Below are 22381 nucleotides of genomic sequence, written 5' to 3'. Positions count from 1 at the left end.
GTCCGGGTACCATGTCCTCCGGGCCCACGCCGGAGCAATGAGGATCATCCGGGAACCGAACCTCCGTAACCTCCGCAGTACTTGCGGGATGACGGGGACTGGAGGAAACACGTAGAGCAGTGGGAATGACCAGTCCACCACGAACGCGTCTCCTAAGGCTCCTTTTGGAGGAAATTCCCGCGAGCTTCCGGTTGACACTGGAGGCGAAGAGATCCACTTGAGGGGGCTCCCAAAGGGCAAAGATCTCCAGGAGAATCTCCTGAGCCAACTCCCACTCGTGAGAGATCGCGCTCTACCTGCTCAGAGCGTCCGCCGTCTCGTTTTCGTCTCTGGCCAGATGAACTGCCGAGATCGAAACTTCCTGCTGGATTGCCCAGAACCAGAGCTGCATCGCCTCCCTGCACAGAGGAAGACACCCTGACCCCCCCCTTTTTGTTGAGATAGTGCATGGCCACCGTGTTGTCCGTCAGGATCAGGAAATTCTTCCCACGCACAGTCGGCAGAAAAGCCTTCAGGGCTAGACTGACGGCCCTCAGCTCCAACAGATTGATATGGAGTCTGGACTCCGACGGAGACCAACGACCGCTGACTGTCAACTCGTTGGCATGAGCTCCACATACCGTGAGGGATGCATCCGTCACAACTGTCACCTCCGGCCAGGGTAACCAAAATGGAGCCCCCTTCATCCGATTGTCTTCAACGGCCCACCACAGAAGGTCCTGGGCGACCGAGGACGGCAACCAGGGTCGGACATCCTGCCGGAGGACTGAGACCACTGGAGCTTGAGTGCCCATTGCAAAGATCTCATCCGCAACCTGGCCTCTGGCACCAGAAGAATGCAGGATGCCATGAGGCCGAGCAATCTCAAGAACACGAACGCTGGGAAACTCTGGGCAAGCTGAAACTTGTGCACCATCTGCTGAATGTGATGAGCCCTCACCAGGGGAGGAAAACACTGCCCCAGGGACGTGTCGGGCACTGCTCCTATGTACTGGAGCCTCTGAGTCGGTGTCAAATGAGACTTTTTATGTTGAGGGAGAAGCCCAGCTTGTGGAGGGAGTGGCAGGTGACTGACAGATGATCCAGGACTTGCTCAGGAGAGTGCGCCCTGATCAACCAATCTTCCAGGTAGGGGTAGACGTGAATCCCTCCTTTCCTGAGGTGCGCTGCCACCACTACCATGAGCTTGGTGAAGACCCTCGGGCGGAGGCCAATCCGAACGTCAGGACCCGAAACTGAAAGTGCGAGTCGCCAACCGCGAACCTCAGGTACTTCTTGTGCTTTGGATATATCGGCACATGAAAATAAGCATCCTTGAGGTCGAGAGACACCAACCAGTCCTGAAGTTGAAGGGCCTGGAGGACTTCAGAGAGAGTAACCATCTTGAACTTGTCCTTCCTGAGGAGTTTGTTCAAACCGCGCAAGTCCATGATGGGTCTCAAACCCTCGTCTTTCTTGGAAATCAGAAAATAAGGGGAATACCATCCCTTGTTCCTCTCCGCTACAGGCACCAGTTCTATGGTGCCTTTCTCCAGCAGGGATTGAATTTCCTGCGCAAGGAGCGGATCCGGACTCTTCAAAGGGAGATTCCCCGGTGGATTGTCTCGAGGCCTCTGCCAGAAAGGAAGACAGTAGCCGTGGGTTATAATCTCCAGAACCTACACATCTGAAGTAATGGTGCGCCACTCTGCAAGATGCTGCACCAGCCTTCCCCCAACCGGCAAACCATGGGACATTGCCTCATGACTGAGCTGAAGCAGCTGTGGCGTTGTCTGAGGGCAAAGAGGCATCTGCCCAAGCGGCCTTGGCACCTCGAGTACCTTGTTTTCAACCTCTGGCACTCCTACGGTGGCCCCTTTGACTGGCAGCTCCTCTCCTTTTACCAAACGATGAGTAATAACGAAAGGAACCTCCCCTCCATTGCTGTCCCCTAGGACGAAAAGGCGGAGGTTGTCGAACTGCAGCGCCCAATGACTTCGCTGCAGCTTTTGAGGTGTGCAACCTCTCAAGGCTCTCGTCAGCCTTGCTGCCAAAAAGATGTTCCCCATCAAAGGGCATGTTGAGGAGCCGGGCCTATACATCAGGAGCAAATCCCGACTTCGGCAACCAGGCAAACCTGCGTATCACGGTGCTCGCCGCCATGGACCGGCTGACGCAATCTGCCATGTCCAAACCCGACTGAACGGCCTCACACATGGCATCCTTGCCATCCTGAACCATGGCAAGGAAATCATCCCGTTCATCCCCTTTGGGAATATGTTCGGCCACTAAGGAAACACAGTTGCACAGAGTGTGCGTGAAACGTGACAAAACACATACGGAGTTGGCCGCCTGAAGCGCCATACCCCCTGAAGAAAACACTTTCATCGCCCAACCATCAAAACGCTTGTGTTCTCTATCAGGAGGGATGGTAGGATACGACGCCTGCTTTGCCGGGGCCGTAGCCACCTGCACCACCAAACTCTCCAGAGTGGGGTGCTTGGACAAGTAGCAAGGGTCGCTACTGGCTGGGTGGTATTTTCACGGCAAAGACTTGCTCACTGCCGGGAGACTCTCCAGAGCAGTCCAAACCGCAGCCACCCTTCTCTGTAGAGCCATATGAAACGGCAGTACCGGGTCAGTTGGTGGACTAAGGTCGAGGATATCCATGAGGTCATCCTGAAGAAACTCCCCCGGGGGAGCAGACCATCCCAAGTACTAGGTGACCCTCGACATAAGGCACCGGTACGAGGAGTCGGCATGAGTGCCAGGCTCAGGCCTACAAAACTCCACCTCCGGAGAGGTGTCCAGCCCACTAGCATCGTGCAGGGACTGCCTCAGGTCCTCAAATTGGCTATGGCCCGAGAGAATCTCGTCTGGCACCGTATTAGGAACCATGCCATCATCAGAGCCCTCATCCACCTCTGAAATAAACTCAAGATGGCGGTAAGAAGGCTCAGAATGTGAACCAAAGCCATGCTTGACCTTGGCCAGAGCCTTTCTAGGGGGTTCCACCGAGCCTCGGGGTACCCCCGTCGACACAGCCTCGAAAGGCGTCGAGGGCATCGAGTGAATCGGCGTCGATGCCGAACGCGGCGCCGACAGCATCAGTGGCGTCGACACAGGCCTCGAGGCCGGAGCCCCGAGCATGTCCTTTCACAGCCTGGGCGCCGATGGCACCGACGACTTCTTCAGAGGCGGGGTCTCGAAAGAGTCCGTCGACGACCTCGGCACCACCGGAGTCGACGTCTTCCTCGAAGACGTCACAGGTTCACACGGTCTCGAGCGCGTCGAGGACCGGGACCTGAACCGGGCATGACGAGAACGATTTCCCTTGTCCGAGCAGGACCTCTCCCGCGAATCGTGTCGACCACCCAAGCCCGAAGACGTGCGAGCTGTGTCTTTTGGCCGATCACGACCGACCCCACTCGGAAGTGCGGACGGACCGGTGCCTGCGATTCGAGAATCGCTAACATTTTCTTCCCGAAGGAAGCTCATTCCTCCGGTGTCGCCTGCTTGGTAGGGTAAGCGAACCGCCGACGGGCGGAGTCCTCGGAAGAGGACGAGGAAGGCGACCGATGATGCCGCTTCCGGGAGTGCCTCAAAGAGGCAGAGGAGTGGCGGGACCCACTCCAGGACCAAGACCCACTGGACTTCCGACGACGACGCGGAGAGTCGCCTCTCAAATCGTCCGTCGAAAGCCCCGCAGACCTCGACTTTCATGGTTTAGACACCTTACCTACCGATAACAACTTCTTGCGCTCCCGCAAGGCTTTAGACGTGAGCGACTGGCAGTCGACACAGCCATCCGTGTCATGGGCCTCCCCGAGGCACCAGAGGCAGGCGTTGTGCAAGTCCATAACCGACATCTTGGTCCCACAGTCCCCGCACTTCTTAAATCCCGGACGCAGGGTGGAAGACGAGGTAGACATCCTTCACGAAGAAGAAACTTCACAAAACTAACAGGTTCGAAGAACTGAGAAAACCACAGAAACTCCAAAGAGTCGAGGCGTGCCGAGATTCCCGAAGCAAACACGTTCGCGGAAAAAACAGAACTGAGGCTACGAGCGTTGTGCGTCCTACTTATAACATCCAGTGATGTCAGCCGTCGGAGGAGGTCCTCGAAGGCGGCGTATCGACGTCATCGACGCAGGACGCAGAAAGATTTTCCAAAGCAGCACAGCTGTGGTGATTACTGTCATAGATATGGAATACGTCAGAGGACCCAATCCCCTCGAAAGAAGGTATTAAAACCTGGGCAGGAAGAGGGGAAAGTACCCCATGGTTTCAGAAATAAAGAGTGGGGGAAACCAGTGAGATAAGTTTATAAATGTGAACAAGAAGTGAAATCAAATGAAGCAGAAAAGAGGACAAATATCAAACTGAGCAAACCCAGGAATCGGGAAGGTCACGTCACCAAAAAGGATAACCGACCTAAGAAAGCCATGGTTACAATAGTCAGAAAGGCATATAAGCCTGGATCAAAGTATAGGAAAGAGTGACAGGAAGAGTGATACAAAAGACTGTGAACAACTGTCCCACAAGGGGAGACAAAACACAAGTACATTATAAAAGAGTTACAAGACCTTGTCCAGAAGGTGGCAAGAGACTATTTGAAGATCTCTTTCTGAAGAGAACTATGGACTAATGCAAGACATTGCCATAAGAAATAACCAGGAGAAGGGAGACATTATCCTCATATAATTTTAAGTTAGTTAAAATAGTCTGGGGTCCGTTAAAACTAGTTGTAGACTGTGGACATATTCATGTGGGACTTCCTGATGAGCACCTTGAGTTATTTATATAGGCAGGGATAGCCCTCTAGCAATAAGGAAAGATAGGCTTTATCTTAATTATTTTAATCAATATGAGCAATAATGTCCTCCAAGTGTCGGCCTCCTCCTTCCAACCTGCCACACTATTCATGGGTGCTTACCTCAATTGGTGTGCTTGATCGTTTTATCAAGCTCACTTGCTGGGTAAATTTGGTGAAGATCCATCCACAGGTTCAAAAGGGATAGGGGAATGCATGCGTGCATTTTCCTAAGTAAAGTTCACAGTAACTAACTATACTGCTGCTAGCACGGCAGTGGGATCTATCCATCAATCTATCTGTCCTTGGGTCCATCTGTCCGAGTGCCTGGCTTTTGATCAGTCTGATCTGTCTGTTCCATGGGGTAGCCTATGGATCTGAACGAGTTCTGCCTGCCCATCCTTGGGTATCTCCATTTCTCTCTCTTTGGATCTATTTTTCAATATGTCTTTCTTTGGCTCGCCGCATCCATTTAGTTTTGGGCCCATCTAAGCTGTGTGTCTAGGTCCATCTATTTATCGGACTGTCTCTTTGTCTTAAGTCCATCTATCTGCCTTTGGGTATCTTACCTATCTACTCACACACCTACCTACTGTGATGAATGCTGCAGAGCCCTCACAAAGACCCTACCTAAAGTCTACTCCCAGGTGACCACTACCTGATCCTGACCTGCGGGTAGTCTTAGCTGGGAGGAACACCTGGGAGAAGAAGGATCACAAGGGAACAGGAGGGCTCGGTTAGCAGAGATGCAATATTTGTCTTCCTCAGAGACACTTGTAATGGCTTGCTGTCGGAGTGAGGTTTCCTTTCCCAAAGCTGCTTATCCTGATCGTTGTGAAAACTGTTATAATCAATCATATATTAGGAGTAAGAACCATCTTCAAAAGGTTGACCACATTTAGGGTGATAAAAACTCTTATAGTCAACTGGGAAATGCCAAATTCGAATACCAGAACATGAACATCTCAAGTTCTGATAAACGTACATCTCCTCTAAATCAGAACCACTTATTGAACCCTTCCAAAACTCCTTTGTACAAGTTAATTATTGATAGAAGTGAAGTAGATACATTTAAAAAAAATATCCACAATAAAAGGTAATTTGAACATTGAGTACTTCAAGTCCCACAATGCCCAAAGTACTGGGACGAGGAAGGGGGATTCAGAGGCACTAGACTGCAATTGAAGCCCAGTGGTGTTAATGACCCACACCAGCTACACACGTATCCAGTGCTCACACGCACCTTTGACTCTCTCTACTCCCTCTACTGACCTAAACTCCGGTTCCCGAGGGCGTTCAACCTACCAGCGCCTTCAGACCGTACCAATGGTACATAAGGCGCTATATAAATGCAAAGTAACATAACATGCAAGGGTCTGGAAAGTATAAAGGGCCCCCCTCCGGTGCAAGCCATAAGGAGAGGTAGCAGGTAGAGTGGTTGCCATTACTCCACGTTGCATTGACAGCATAAGCTAAAAGGAAAGCAGACGCCGGAGCCACAGCTATTTGCAGAATGGATGCCAGTTCTGGGAGGGTCTCTTCCTTTCAAGACATTGTATGCAGAGGCTGTGCAGCGGGAAGCAGTGTTATGGAAAACGTCTGACCTTTGGCCCGTGAATGCAGAGGTCGGACGGCGGGAAGCGTTAATATGAAAAGCTTTCCCCATTGTAAGTTGGCATTTGGTGGCAGGGGAGCGATGGAATGTCCCTGGAGCGGCAAACGCTCCTCTCCCGACCAGCGTGGGCTGCAGGACGTGAAAAGGAGCAGTCTGCTGTGTAGAAGAAAGTAGAGGAAGCAGAAGGCACGGTGGCAGCAGAGCAAGCGGATGCGTATGCAGCAACTGGTACTGTGTAATCCTGGAACACTGTGTAATCACCCGCTGGCCCTTAGTGATAACTTTGAATACCAAATTGATGTGCAGAAGTTAACATGGCAGAATAATAATTACTTTGAACAGCAAACTGATACAAAGAAGCTGAAGTGGCAGGCATAAAATTTGGAAACAGAGAAGAAGGGTATAATTATACTTATAATAATCAAAGCAATAGCCAAAGTCAAAAGTGGGAAATATTAAATGTGAACAAGAACCAATATTGCCAAAGCCAAGAAAGAGAAATAAAAGAGCCAGTTGACAAGAACCATCATTCCCAAAGTCAAAAGAGGACAATTCAGAAACAAGCAACGTATAACCCATATTGCCAAAGAGAGAAAGAGGCAAGAGTTGTAAAACAACCAAACAAGCATGGTCTAAGCAAAAGAGAAGCAAGGGTAATAGGAGGCCATTATCAGCACTTGGCTGATATACGGATGGGAAACCAAGAGTGACGGGAGAGCAGCTCTCCTGATAGAAAGTATTCAGGCGGAGAGGAGCATAACCTGCTTTGCATGTGGCAATCACAAGTGTGGAACGAACAGCACCAATGTGTCTCATGTCTTTCCAGACCAAGTAATCAATACTGATGTTGAAAGTCAAAATACATTAAGTAGTTTTGAAGCAAACTTTATCACAGAAGTACTTGTAGTATTAGAATCGTTTGAGCTGTGGCAGATGAGTATACCAGGACACGGAATATGTAGTGGTAATCCTGGCAGGTCAGTGGACCAGGAAAAAGTCATTGAAGTACTGTGTTGTGGTTAAAGACTGAAGGGAAGAAGAAGAAGGAGAGGAAGGAGAAGAGGAGGAAGAAGAAGGGGAGGAAGAAGAAGAGGAAGATGAAGAAGAAGAATAAGAAGAAACAGCAGCAAGACCACTAAAAATACTTTGTGAACTATTTTGGAATCATCCTGACAAAACCTTATTGTTGATATAGAAGAAATTGTGGAAGTGTTTTGGAAGTGTTTTGTTGTCTACGAAGAAATGTCAAGACCACTAAAATACTTTATGAAGTGTTGTGGAATCATCATTGATACAGACGACTTGTGGAAGTATTGTATTCCATAAGAAGAAATTGTGTTGACTTCTTTGCTACAAGTGGAGTGACAAAGACTTGTTTATTTTGAACTGTTGATCAAAGTCCAAGTTAAAGACGTTTTGAACAAGAAGAACTTTATCATTAAAACTTTGTTGCAAGACACAACTTTCCTATTTTGAAATGTTGATTGAAAATCCTGCTTTGAATCTGGAGAAGAGGATTACACCCAGGTTGCAATGAGAAACAGTTTCAGGTTTTATGTTGAACATAACTGTATTTCTGTTATATTTGAATCGCCAAATATTTCCTTTAGAAGTTTGTTGTATGTATACGTGTGAGGAATAGATTCCTTTTGTTAGATGTTTCTTTAATTTATTTTGATGGGCAGGAAGATCCTCTTCAGGGTAGGGATAGTGAGGTGTTTGTCAAACACTTTTCAGTTAATAAAATGGCATTTTATGAAAAACCTTTACCAAGATGCCCGCTAACATTTCTGACCCATGACGTAACCAATCTACCCACCCCGTAGCTCTATCTGTTCTTATTTTTAATTAAATATTACCAACAGATGTATACTATATGAGAGTACTGATTTTCTACAAAACAGGGCTAGGTCCATTTGTTTGTGCTAAAACAGGATGTCCTACTTTTAGATGAATTCTCAGATGTATTTTCACATTTCACATTGCAACAGACACTATGAGAGTTCTATGTATCTCATAAGTAAAAGAAAAACTGTTTTTTTTCATCTTTTTACACCTTATCAACCAGGATTCTTACCTAATTCAGCATACTTGATCATACTGAGCACAAAACTTCATCATGGCACATTTGGGGGTCGATCCATGCACAAAGGGTTATAAAGGAAAGCATTTTTGCATTTCCCCAAGGACAGTTCAAACTACCTATCTATCCATCTATCTATGTGTCTTATCCATCTGTCTCTTCGGATCTCTCTCTCTGTATGTTCGTATTTCGCAATGCATATTAAAATGAGACATACACTATGAGTTTAATTTTCTATAAAACAATATGCATTTGTCTATACTCAGACAGAAGTTCCTATTTTTAGATCAGTTGTCATTGAGTTGTAGTATAGGTTCTACGTGATGCTTAATGACCCTTCTCCGAAACTCAACTGTGCTCAGACATTCACGCAACAGGAGCTGGAAAATTATAGGTTACTCACCGTAGTGACTAACGTACTCCTAGTCCACAGTCCCCATTTCCTCCATACTGTATGGGCGTCCCTCACTAGGGATGGGAAACTGAACCTTTTTCACCACAAAAAGTTTTTGTTCCCCTTTAAATTTAGGTGTGTGTGTGGGCACGGCCGGGAGCATGCGCTCCCCTGACTCCGCCTACCAGCGCCACTCCTCAGTCCGCTTTGGCACGTCGACAATATTAAGATTGCCCAATTACGCTGGTTTTATTAAGGGGGAGGATGGTGAGACGTATGGAAGAAAGGGAACTATAGACTAGGAGTACGTTAGTCACTACAGTGAGTAACGTATAATTTCCTCTTACGTCCTGTCCCCTTTCCTCCATACTGTACAGGCGATTACACTGACTGCAGCCCCAGGGAGGAGAGTTGCACCTCTTAAGAAAACAAGTTCATCAAAACTGCCCGGCCAAATGCTGCGTCCGACCTGGCGCTGGCATCCAAGCAAGAGTGTTTGCAAAAGGCAGAGGGAGTAGCCCACGTAGCCGCTATGCTAATAGTCTGCCCTGGGACATTTCTTTGAAAGCTACTGCCGTGACCTTGGCTCTGATGACGTGGGTATGCATGTTTGCTGGCAAAGGCTTGTGCTGCCCGTCATACGCCTACTTGATGAGCAAACCATCCACCTTGCTATGGAAGCCTTGGATGCTTGATAACCTGGTTTCAAGCCTCCAAATGTGATGAACACGGCATCCGACTTACGGAAGCTCTTAGTCCTGTGTAGGTAAAATCTTAGAGCACGCCTGACAGCCAGGCAGTGCAATACCTTCTGAGCCTCATACTTTGGGTCTGCAAGAACGTTGGTAGCACCATCTCCTCGTTTAGGTGAAAGGAGGAAACGACTTTAGGCAGAGAGGCAGGATGCATTCTAAGCACCACCTTGTCACGGTGTAATGTTGACTAGGGCCCTGAAGCCCTCAGGGCTTCAATCTCGCTAATACGCCGTGTCGATGTAAGGCCCACCAGCAGGGCCGTATTAATGATAAACAGCCTGATGTCTGCGGACGCAATGGGCTCAAATGGTTTGTGCACCAAGGAGCCCAGTACCACGTTAAGGAACCAGACTGGATGGGACCATTTTACAGGCGGATATGATCTGGTTAGACCTGCCAGGTGTCACTTAACCACGGATTGGAGGATGACAAGATATCGTCACCGGAGTTCTTGTAGACCCCAATGGCTGCACCTGCACACCTGAATGAGCCAGATGCGCTGAGAAAGATAGAACATTGTCCAGCAAGCATGTTAGTGGATCAATCTTTTTTGTTTCTGCCCAGTGACAATACCTGGCTCACTTGCTCTTGTAGTGACTCCTGGTGGAGTCACTTCTAGCCACTGTATGACAGGCAGGTTATTGCTTCAGGGCAACCTATTCAGAAACCAAGCTGCAAGGGCTAACTTCTGCAGTGCGGGGTGAACCACTGTGCCCCTCTGCTGGGAAAGTAGGTGGGCATGGCCTACCGAGGGTGGTACCGGGCGGTGATGCAACAGATGGAGGCGTTCCGAGGACCAGGGTCTTGCTGGCCACCATGGCGCTATTAGGATGAGCCGAAGGTTCAGAGAATCCCTGACCCTGCGGATGACCTTGTGAATCAGAGGAGTAGGGGTGGGGGAGCATAAGCGTTCAGGTTGTTCCACGGAATCTGTAGTGCGTCGCCCAAGGAGCCTTAACCCTGCCCCCGCCATGAGGCAACCTGTGGGCATCTCCTTTTGTCTCTCGTGGCGAAGAGGTCCACCTGAGGATGGCCCGATCTCCTTGTAGGACTTCCTTGCTCAACTGCCTCTCATAATTGTCCATCTCCAGCCTGCTGAGCTTGTCCGTCTCCAGGTTGGATTCCCCGGGCAGATGGACCACTGAGAAGTGAATGTTGTTCGACAGTGCCCACTCCAAATGTCGATCGAAAGCCTGCAGAGAAGCGGGGACCTGGTACTCCCTTGCTTGTTGATGTAATACATGCAGATGGAGCAGTCTATTTGGATGCAGACCGATTTGCTGCCGATCATGAGGGCGAAAAGCCCTGAGAGCAAGCCAGATGGCCATCATCTCGAGACAGTTGATGTGCGCTAGCTGCTCCTGATGAAACCAAACTCCATGAACGCTGTGGCTGTCCAGAGTAGCCCCCCACCCGTCATGGGATGAGTCTGTGGTGTTGGTAATCTGTGGTAACATCTGCCGGAATAGCCTATCAGCAGGTTGGTGTCTGTACTCCACCAGACTAGATCCTGGTGGAGATGCTGTGGTATGCGGACTGGCTCCGCCTAAGAGCCCTTCTCCTGATTGCAGGAAGCTGAGAAGTTAAACTGCAGCCTCCTCATCTTGAGTCTCTTCTGCGTCACCGCGAGGAGAAATGCCGCCATAATTCCCAGCAATTATTGGTATCACCAGGCTGTCATGATCTCTGCTTCCAAAAGGTCAGGGTTTTCCCAACTCCCTTGGAAGCAGATCCATAACCCAGGTTCCGAGTGCCAACCAGTCCCAATTGGGACCTTTTGGACCCAGTCCTGGCGCCAGTGGCACCAGGCTCATAAATATGCCCAGTCCCAGCGCTGGAAGCGCCGGGCTCATAATGCTTGGGTGGACTTACCTGCAGCAGACCATGCTGCTTACTTGCCTGCCAGTTGAGCCTCTGATCCTCTTCTGTTTGGAACTACTTTTCCTGTTGGGTGGGGCAGGAGCCACTCCCTAGATTCAGAACACTGGAACTCTTCTGGAAAGCAGGAACTCTTTTCTTACCTAGGCGTGGCTGTGGAAGGAGACACCTAAGCACTACAGGAGGCTATTTAAACCACACCCGATGGATGAATCTTGCTTTGCGTTATTCTGCATCCTCTGCAGCAGAACGCTCATCGTGTCTTCTGCATCTGATCCTGGGCCTAAGGAAAAAGGCTTACCATCCTGAATCCAGTCTTCAGCAACACCTATAAAGACAAGAAAGAACAGGTTAGCATTACGGTCTTCAGTGACAGCTCTTCACTTACCTGGTCCATCGGCTGTCACCAACGCCTCGCGCTGCATTCCGGCATCTGAAAGACAAAGGCTTACCTACTCTTCGGCGCTGCATCCCGCATCTGAAAGACAAAACAAGGTGCGTTTAAAGACATTGGGGAACTTTATTACTCACGTGCCATTACTCCTTTCCACATCTAACCCAGTGGGTATTCCGGCACCCTGCAGCCGCTCCGAACTTGTACCTGCAAAATAAAAAGACAGTTAGAGCGCATCGTGAAGCAGGCAACAAGCGCTTACTTACGTGCTTCCAGGCGCTTCTATTCATCACACGGGCTCCATCTTCAACTCACTTCAGCCCGTCATCCGCCATCGCCGGAACCCTGCAAAACAAGAAACATCATTACTAAAGACTTTAAAGACATTAGAATTACTCGAAACTTACCGTTCGTGCAGTAAACGACGGACAGCAGTCCTCTGAAGTCAAGAGGCCTGCTCCCCTTATCCAGTGAAGAAACTGGTTACAGCACCCTGCCCCGAGGCAGATGGAGAGCACGGCGTTCACTTACCCAAGGTGAGAGCGTTAACCTTTGGGGTTCTACAGGAGAAGAGAAAGGGAAGAAGAGAGAGACATTCAATAACCCAGTTCCTTAATCCCATATTTTCTATCTGCAGACATCTTACCCTTCGAGTCAGACATACAGTGCACAGAGGTCCAGCCCAAAGAGCCAGCCGTGTGTTACACATCACCTTTGAAGATACGGTATACGCCCAGTCAAGACCGGCGCCTCTACGGGAATCAGGTGAGCGTTACAGAACGCAAAGCCTACCACAAAACTCCCGTCCAGGCGCTATGGAAACCTCGGATACCGACCAGCTAGCCCAGTTACTTGGGGAACTAAGGGCAGAAGTGCATGCAGCCCGTCAGGAAACGAATGCTCTAAGAAGGGAACTGATTATTTCCAAGGAGCGAACAGATGATCTCGCTAGACAATTGCTACAGTCACAAGCCGGACAGACCCCGTTACCCGCATCTGGGGGAAATCTTCCTTCTACATCCTCTATGAATCCAGTGCAGATCAACCTACCTGGGAATGTACCTCTGGCTCCGCCCGAACGATTTTCTGGTGACCCAAAGAGGTTTGCAGTATTTATCAATCAGTGCCGGTTGCATTTCTTATGCCGGCCAGCAGCCTTTCCAACTGATCAAGCTAAAGTAGCTTTCGTGCTTTCGTACCTTAGTGGCAATGCGGCAGACTGGTCGATCCCTCTAGTAAATCAAGATGATCCGGTCCTCCATGATTTTCAAGCTTTTCAGCTCAGTATGGAAAAACTGTTCGCAAGACATTCACAGGGGCAGGCCTTGGACAATGAGCTTCTTTCGTTGCGACAAGGTAATCAAGACCTTTTGGCTTATATTGCGTCTTTCAACAGACTGATAGTGGAAACACAATGGCCTGAGGACAAAAGGATTACGCTGTTTTATAGAGGTCTACGTGGAGAGCTCAAAGATGTGTTAGCCCAAGTAGTGAATCCCCCACAAGATTGTTCGGACTATATAGACTTAGTCGTTCAAATAGATCACAGACTGCAGAACAGGAAGGCCGATCATTCCAAGTTTGATGCTCGAGTATTTTCCAAACCGCCAACTCCTTCCAAAGGAGTAGACTCCGGGGAACCCATGCAAATAGGGGGTCTGAAAGGTCCTCTAACACAAAAGGAGCGGGAAAGGAGAAAACAGTTGCAATTATGCCTCTATTGCGGAAACTCAGGGCACTTTCTTCGAGACTGTCCGGTGAAACCTGCCAAGAAGGCAGTAGGAGCTGCAGTTACCAAAGTTACAAACTCTGAGTAGGGAAACAACCTCGCCCGACAAGAATAGAGGTCCTCTTGCCGAGCGTGAAAACCAGTTCCGTGACCTCGCATTTCGTGATACCTATGGTCCTCATTAGCCATGATAATCCGGATCGATTACATGCAATTGAAGCTTACGTCGACAGCGGTGCCATCGGCAATTATGTGGATCATGAAATGGTTTTGAGGATGAATCTAACTCTTTGTCCCAAGGCTGTAAAGGACGTCATTACTACGGTGGATGGTACGGAGATAGCCTCCGGGCCAGTAACGCATACCACTCAAGAGGTGACGCTAGTAAGTCAAGATGGACACCATGAGAAGATCGTGTTCGATGTGATCAAGGCCCCTCAGTTTCAGATTATTCTAGGAATACCTTGGTTAGAGAAACACAATCCTCTGATCGATTGGCGAGCAAGAACGGTCCAGTTTCCAGAATGTGTCTCTACTTGTCACCCTCCACCTGGTGTTGCACTGGCAGCAATTTCTTCAGAGACTCCCCAGTTACCTCCCGAATACCCAGAATACCAAGGTGTTTTCCGGAAGGATCAGGCTAACTCTCTACCTCCTCATAGGTCTTATGCCTGCCAGATAGACCTGATACCTGGATCTACTCCTCCTTGTAGTAGAATTTATGCCCTCACCGAGCCTGAGAACCTTCACCTTCGACAATACCTGGATCAATACCTGGCAAATGGGTTTATTCGTCCTTCCAAGTCCCCTGCTTCTTCAGCTTTGTTCTTCGTTCCAAAAAAGGAAGGAGACCTTAGAACTTGTATAGATTATCGCTCCCTGAACCAGATCACCGTTAAGAATAGATATCCGTTACCTTTGATCCCTGAACTCCTGCACCAAGTCAGAAAAGCATGCATATATACAAAGCTGGATCTTAGAGGAGCTTACCACTTGGTACGAGTAAAAGAGGGCGATGAATGGAAGACGGCCTTCCGCACCAAGTATGGGCTATTTGAATATCAGGTCATGCCCTTCGGACTTTGCAATGCCCCGGCCGCCTTTCAATATTTTATGAACGATGTCCTCAGAGAGCTCATAGATGTGTGTGTTGTTGTTTACATTGACGACATCCTCGTTTATTCTTCATCGGAATCTGAACATCGGAAACACGTGAAAATGGTCCTCGAAAGATTGCGTCAACACAAACTTTTCGCTAAGTTGGAAAAATGTGTTTTCAACGTGACTGAAGTTGAATTCTTGGGATTCATATTATCACCTGGCGGAGTGCGTATGGATTCAAAGAAGGTCGATGCAGTTCTCAAATGGCCATCACCATCCTCCGTAAAAGGTGTGCAAAGCATGTTAGGCTTCGCTAACTTTTACCGCAGGTTTATCCCCGAATTCTCTCGAATAGTCCAGCCCATCACTGCCTTGTTAAAGAAAAACAAACGTTTTGAATGGTCTACCGAGGCGGAACAAGCTTTCCAGGATTTGAAGACTAAATTTATCTCTGCACCAATCTTAAAACACCCTCGCCCCGAACTCCCCTACATTGTGGAAACTGATGCTTCAAGCCTTGCCATGGGGGCAGTTCTATCACAAAAGGACCCGGTAACCAATCAGTTGCATCCCGTGGCACCTTGGTCCCGCAAATTCTCGCCTCCTGAAATCAATTACACGATTACTGACAAGGAACTTCTGGCTATCAAGTCTGCCTTTAAGGCTTGGCGGCATTATCTGCTGGGGGCCCGACACACCGTTACTGTGATTACGGATCACCGAAACCTGCAATATTTGAAAACCGCAAAAGCCCAATCCTCTAGACAACTCGGTTGGACATTATTCTTTGCCGAGTTTAACTTCATAATTACCTATCGACCTGGTACAAAGAACGGTAAAGCTGATGCCCTTTCTCGGATGGGAGTGGAAGAACACTTGATCAACCCTAAACCTGTACCAATCATTCCCGAACAAAGAATTCTGGGTGTAATCGCCACAGAATCCATAGAGGAAGTTAAGGATAAAGCCAGGCAACTTGTAACTCCAGCAGACATACAGAATTGGCATCTGCAGGGAAAGGACTTTGCAGTAAAGGACAACTTATTGTATTTCCAAGAACGATTATACCTACCCAGCACAGATTTACAGAAAAAAGTAATCTCTTGTTATCACGATTCTTTAATGGAAGGACATCCCGGTATGGCCAAGACCTCAGAAAAGATCAAGCGCTACTTCTGGTGGCCGTCTTGGAAAAAAGATATCAGAGACTTTATAATGTCCTGTGGAGTATGCGCCCGAAACAAGAGTCAAAAGGAAAGACCAGCAGGCCTCTTACGCCCTATTGACATCCCACCTCGCCCTTGGCATACGCTTTCTATGGACTTCATCACCGATCTACCTCCATGCTCCGGATACAATACGATTCTAGTAATCGTGGACTTATTCTCCAAGATGGCGCATTTCATTCCGCTCAAAGGCTTGCCAACAGCAGCAACTCTGGCCCGAGAATTTCTCGAAAACATCGTCCGACTGCACGGTTTTCCTTCGGTTCTAATTTCGGATCGAGGTAGTCAATTTATTTCTCATTTTTGGCGAAGTTGCTGTCGGTCGGCTCAAATTGATGTGAGACTATCGACCAGTCACCACCCTCAGACCGACGGAAAAACCAAGAGGACCAATCAAACTCTGGAACAGTATTTACGCTGCATGCTGCAACAAACTGAAAAAACTTGGAAAGACATCCTTTGGATAGCCGAATATGCCTACAATAACTCTGTCCATTCGGGAACTGGGAAAACCCCGTTTTTTCTTTTGTACGGCAGCCACCCTCGAACCTCGGAGTTGGATCCCCTCCAAGATCTTGAAACACCAGCAGTAGACTACCTGCATTCTACAATCACCCAAGCCTTTAAGGAAGCTGTTTCTCACCTTCAAAGGGCTAAAGAACAATACAAGAAAGGAGCAGATCAACATCGGAAGGAAGCCCCTCAATATCAAGTAGGGGATAAAGTCTGGTTATCCACCAAATATCTACCTCTAAAAGGGCCACGCACATTCAACCCAAGATACCTTGGTCCCTATTCCATCACTACCATAGTAAACCCAGTAGCGGTCAAGTTGGACTTGCCCCCGCACATGAAGATACATCCGGTCTTCCACGTCTCTCTATTAAAACCCGTGCAACCTCAAACCCGACTAACTAAATCTCCAAAACCTATCCTAGTTGATGGAGAACTCGAGTTTGAAGTCAAAAGCATTCTGGACTCCAAGATCTCCAAATCTAAACTATTTTACCTAATTGACTGGAAAGGCTACGGCCCCCAAGAGAGATCCTGGGAACCTGCTGAATATGTCCATGCTCCTCGCCTAATCAAAAGATTTCACCGAGCATTTCCTGACAAGCCAAAACCCCCGGAGAAGCCCGGTTTGGGAGGGGCCTTGAGGGGGGGTACTGTCATGATCTCTGCTTCCAAAATGTCAGGGCTTTCCCAACTCCCTTGGAAGCAGATCCATAACCCAGGTTCCGAGTGCCAACCAGTCCCAATTGGGACCTTTTGGACCCAGTCCTGGCGCCAGTGGCACCAGGCTCATAAATATGCCCAGTCCCAGCGCTGGAAGCGCCGGGCTCATAATGCTTGGGTGGACTTACCTGCAGCAGACCATGCTGCTTACTTGCCTGCCAGTTGAGCCTCTGATCCTCTTCTGTTTGGAACTACTTTTCCTGTTGGGTGGGGCAGGAGCCACTCCATAGATTCAGAACACTGGAACTCTTCTGGAAAGCAGGAACACTTTTCTTACCTAGGCGTGGCTGTGGAAGGAGACACCTAAGCACTACAGGAGGCTATTTAAACCACACCCGATGGATGAATCTTGCTTTGCGTTATTCTGCATCCTCTGCAGCAGAACGCTCATCGTGTCTTCTGCATCTGATCCTGGGCCTAAGGAAAAAGGCTTACCATCCTGAATCCAGTCTTCAGCAACACCTATAAAGACAAGAAAGAACAGGTTAGCATTACGGTCTTCAGTGACAGCTCTTCACTTACCTGGTCCATCGGCTGTCACCAACGCCTCGCGCTGCATTCCGGCATCTGAAAGACAAAGGCTTACCTACTCTTCGGCGCTGCATCCCGCATCTGAAAGACAAAACAAGGTGCGTTTAAAGACATTGGGGAACTTTAATACTCACGTGCCATTACTCCTTTCCACATCTAACCCAGTGGGTATTCCGGCACCCTGCAGCCGCTACGAACTTGTACCTGCAAAATAAAAAGACAGTTAGAGCGCATCGTGAAGCAGGCAACAAGCGCTTACTTACGTGCTTCCAGGCGCTTCTATTCATCACACGGGCTCCATCTTCAACTCACTTCAGCCCGTCATCCGCCATCGCCGGAACCCTGCAAAACAAGAAACATCATTACTAAAGACTTTAAAGACATTAGAATTACTCGAAACTTACCGCTCGTGCAGTAAACGACGGACAGCAGTCCTCTGAAGTCAAGAGGCCTGCTCCCCTTATCCAGTGAAGAAACTGGTTACAGCACCCTGCCCCGAGGCAGATGGAGAGCACGGCGTTCACTTACCTAAGGTGAGAGTGTTAACCTTTGGGGTTCTACAGGAGAAGAGAAAGGGAAGAAGAGAGAGACATTCAATAACCCAGTTCCTTAATCCCATATTTTCTATCTGCAGACATCTTACCCTTCGAGTCAGACATACAGTGCACAGAGGTCCAGCCCAAAGAGCCAGCCGTGTGTTACACATCACCTTTGAAGATACGGTATACGCCCAGTCAAGACCGGCGCCTCTACGGGAATCAGGTGAGCGTTACACAGGCTGAGGTTACTGCTCTGCTGAGAAAATACCTTGTGGCCCTTTTGATTGCTGCAATCTTGTCTGGTGAGGGAAAGATCCTCTCGGCCCTAGTATCCCAAATAAGACCCAGAAGTGGACAGGAGCTGTGACTTTTTGAGATTGATAGAAAATCCCAGGTCATATAGGGTATGCATCAGAGTGGAAGCTGCATGGTGTATTGCCTTCGGGGACCTTGACCTGACTAGCCAGTCGGTGAGGTATGGATAAATGTGATGGCCCCCCGAGTAGGGCTGCCACCGCATTCATTAGCCGTGTAAAGACACTCAGGCCTAGTTGTGTCCAAATGGAAGTATTGAAAGTGAAAGCCCATGATCCTGACCCGCAGGAGGAACAATGGGGTTCCCAAATCGGGACATGCAGGTAGGCATCCTTCAGATCCAGGGAGCAAATCCAGTCTCCCTCGCACAATGTCTCTGCAATGAAGGCTGGGTTAACCATTTTGAACTTTTGGAGGGGAAGGGAAAGGTTCAAGGAAGAAAGGTCCAACACAACTCTCAGGCCAGCCTTGATCTTTTTGTGTATGGCGAATAAACAGGAATAGAAGCCCCTGCCTCGCTGAGAAGCAGGGACTTCCTCTACCGCCTGGCTCGCTACGAGCAAGCGGATTTCTGCCAAAAGAGTTTACTGTCTCAATCTGCGGGAGTGGAGGGGAGGAAGGAGGTAACTGAGAAATTGGTAGCCGGAAGCCCGTGGAGACTATGGAGAGGATCCACATGTCTGCGAAACTTGTCTGCCAGGAGTGTACGTGTAGGGCAAGCCTGCCCCCCACCGGAGACTTGTAGAACCGGATGGACCGGTTACAACTTCTTTCCGTCAGAGGCTGGTTCTGAGGAGGGGGACCGGAAGAATCCCTTTTTGGCCGCTTTGAGCTGCTTGCGCCTCTGTTGGATCGTAGACCTCTCCTGTTGCCTGGACCGTCTCTCCTGGAAGCCCCTAAAGCCTCCAAAGGCCTGACTCCTGTCCGAGCGCTGGTGAGCCTGGCTGTAGTACTTTGGTGTGGTTTTTGTTAAAAAAGAAAATGATTTAGCTGTCTGAGAGCTATTCTTTTTCTTGTCTAGCTCCTCGTCTGTTGTCGAGGGGAACAAGTCACCCCCTCAAATGACAAGTCGAGGATGCATTCCTGCACATCAGGGTTGAACTTTGTTGCCTTGAGACAGGCTGTCCTCATGTCGGTGGTGATACATATGGCTCTGCCTGAGGTGTCAATGTGGGCCACTGTAGATTCCATTATATCTTGGGCCACAATTTTGGCATCTGCCAACCCTGCCTTGAACCGTGCCTGGCTGTGGGTAGGAAACTCTGGAAGGAAGTCAGCGATCTCCCACCACAAATTTTGATCAACCGCCGCCAACATGGCGTCAGTGTTGGCCTGACACAGGTGGAATGTGGCATTTGAGTAGAACTTTTTCCAAATGACTCCAAAAGCTTTTCCTCCTTACCCAGCAGTGAAGAAGCGGATGCAGCTGAGGAACACTGCGGTTTGGAGTACAGCGGTGCTGCTGCTATCACAGAGGAATGTGGCTGGGGGTGCACTGACAAGAACAGGGAATCACCCTCAGTCTGCCTGTATTTTGTGTCCAGACGCTTATTGGTAGGCTTTGTGGGGTGTGGTTTGGCCCAGCCCTTTTTGGCTACAGATTCCACATCCTTCTGGAGAGGGATGCCAGTTCTTGTGGGAGGGCGCAGAGTAAGTATTTCTGCCCGCCTCGGGTTGCTCTGCCTGTGGCTGAGAAATGCCTAGGTAATCCGCCAGACCCGCCAGCTTCTCATGGAATGCTTCGGCTGACTATGGTGTGTCTGGATCCTCCACTTCGTCCATGTCGGCCGCAGTGTCCTGCACATCTGTGGGTGCAGGAGTGCTGGGCGTGAGCAGCCGTGGCGTGCTAACTGCCAGTGCTGGAGGCTGCTGAAGGGGTTGAGCCGGGGGCTGAGCTGCCATGATTTGAGCAGGCACAGGAACCAGGGGCTGTGCTGGACCCAAGGCCTGGACACCAGTGGGAGTTTGAGGCTGTACCGGGGAAAGCATTCCCCAGATTACATCCCCGAGGATGGTACCCATCTGTGGTGATCTCATGAGGGTGAGGAACTTCTCGAAGAACCTGTCCTTGCAAGTAGGAGGATCGGCTGGCGGGTTAGGGCCGAGGACCTGAGTATGCCCAGTTATCGCCAAGTTGGGGGATGCGTACCTTCCCTGCGAAGTGGAGGGGTAGGATGTTGACCAGGTAACAGGTGTCTTCCAATACCATCTGGATGCGCGCCCCCCTGCCTGATCTCCGAGCGGGAAAGGCGCCAAAACGGTGTCTCGTCTGGCGCAGTGCCCATTTTGTCTTGCGGGCCATTTTGTGCCTGAGGTGTGGTGGATGCTGAGCTGGGACCAGTCTCTACCTGCACGCAGACTAACGAAGCCTGAGACCTTCCCTGAACCTCAGGTCGAGACCTGGGAGGCTGAGTGCCCTCTGCCATGGTGCCAGTAGTGCTGCATACAGACGCCCCCTCGGCCATGGGTCCGGTAATAGGACAATGCCCCTCGGGGCAGAGCCTGGTAAAAGATCCCCCCGGTCCCCTCATAGGTAGGACCGGTAGGATCTTGCAACTCCTCGCCCCACAGGCCGGTAGCTGGAGTAGCATTGGTCATCATGCTGGTTTTAGGACCTGACCTAGGGAGTCCCTCCCGCTAAGGCGCTTCCCAGTGAAGGAGTAGCCCTTACGGGGTTCAGAGGAGAACAGAGCACCTACCTTGGGCATGGTCTTCCTCCTCACGTAAGCTTTGAGGTCCTCGGGAGGTGATCCTTTGAAGAGTTCTCTCCAGCTGACCAACCGATTCTTCAAGGCACGCGGGGTCGAGGCTTTGCATGCGGAACAGCCGTCCGAGCTGTGGTCTGGGCCAAGGAACAGGAGGCCGAGTGCGTGAGGGTCAGACATAGGGTGGGAACCCTTGCAGGCTGGACACCAGCTGAAGCCCACCGTCATCGGCATGCGCCGGGGAGGAGAGTGGCACCTGAGGACAGCGCAGTACCTGACAATTGAAGATAAAAAAGAGAAAAAGAATAACTTCTTCGGGGGGAAGGGCACATGGAATTACAAGGCCTAACCCAGGAGCGCTGGTGAAAGCGTCCCGTTCCCGTTGACGTGGAAAAGAGGACTGGGGAGTGGTGCCGGTGTGCAGAGTTAGGGGAGCGCATGCTCGCAGGTCTGCACCCTCACCTAAATTTAAAGGGGAAGACCATTTTTTCTGGTGAAAAAGATTCAGTTTCCGGTCCCTAGCGAGAGACGCCCATGCAGTATGGAGGAAAGGGGATGGGACGTAGGAGTAAGGATCTCCTTTTGCTCCCTATTCCCCACCCATCTATTCCCCCACACCGAGTCTTTAGGGAACACCCCTGGAACCTCTGTCCCTCCCTCCAGTCTCATTACTTGCTTCCAAAGGAACACCACGAGAATCCCAGTTTTTATCTCCACCCTCTTCCTCCCCTCACCCACTTATCCCACCCCCTCCACTCCCCAGTCCACTTGCCCGACTCCCAGACCCAACATCTTGTTTACCACTACTCCCTCGCTGGCTCGACCAGTCTTGCCCCCTTTGCTTTCCTTGTATTGCGTAAAGGCCGTTTCACACTCATTACAGTCCACTGCTCAATAGAAGTGGCACCCTGTATTTTCACATGTTCTTAGTGAACATTAAGACTAGAGGTACAGTACAGGAGTTCCAGAAATAGATATACATTTCCATTTTTCTTTTTCTACAAGTTAATATCTCTATTTTGCCTGACCATTTTTAAAGCGTATGAAGCATGCCCAACTTCAAGTTACAGTGCATATGTGTACCATCT

General features: G+C 49.6%; 1 protein-coding gene across 1 annotated transcript in view; it reads right to left on the bottom strand.

Annotated features, from left to right (window-relative positions):
• Nucleotides 1–22381, bottom strand: part of LNPEP (leucyl and cystinyl aminopeptidase) — a 1221122-nt gene that overhangs the window by 832820 nt on the left and 365921 nt on the right. The gene's annotated exons all lie outside the window — the stretch shown is intronic.

This window comes from Ambystoma mexicanum, chromosome 6p (assembly GCF_040938575.1).
Source record: "Ambystoma mexicanum isolate Mex_15411 chromosome 6p, UKY_AmexF1_1, whole genome shotgun sequence".
NCBI lineage: Eukaryota > Metazoa > Chordata > Amphibia > Caudata > Ambystomatidae > Ambystoma > Ambystoma mexicanum.
This window is presented reverse-complemented; position numbering and strand designations above follow the sequence as displayed.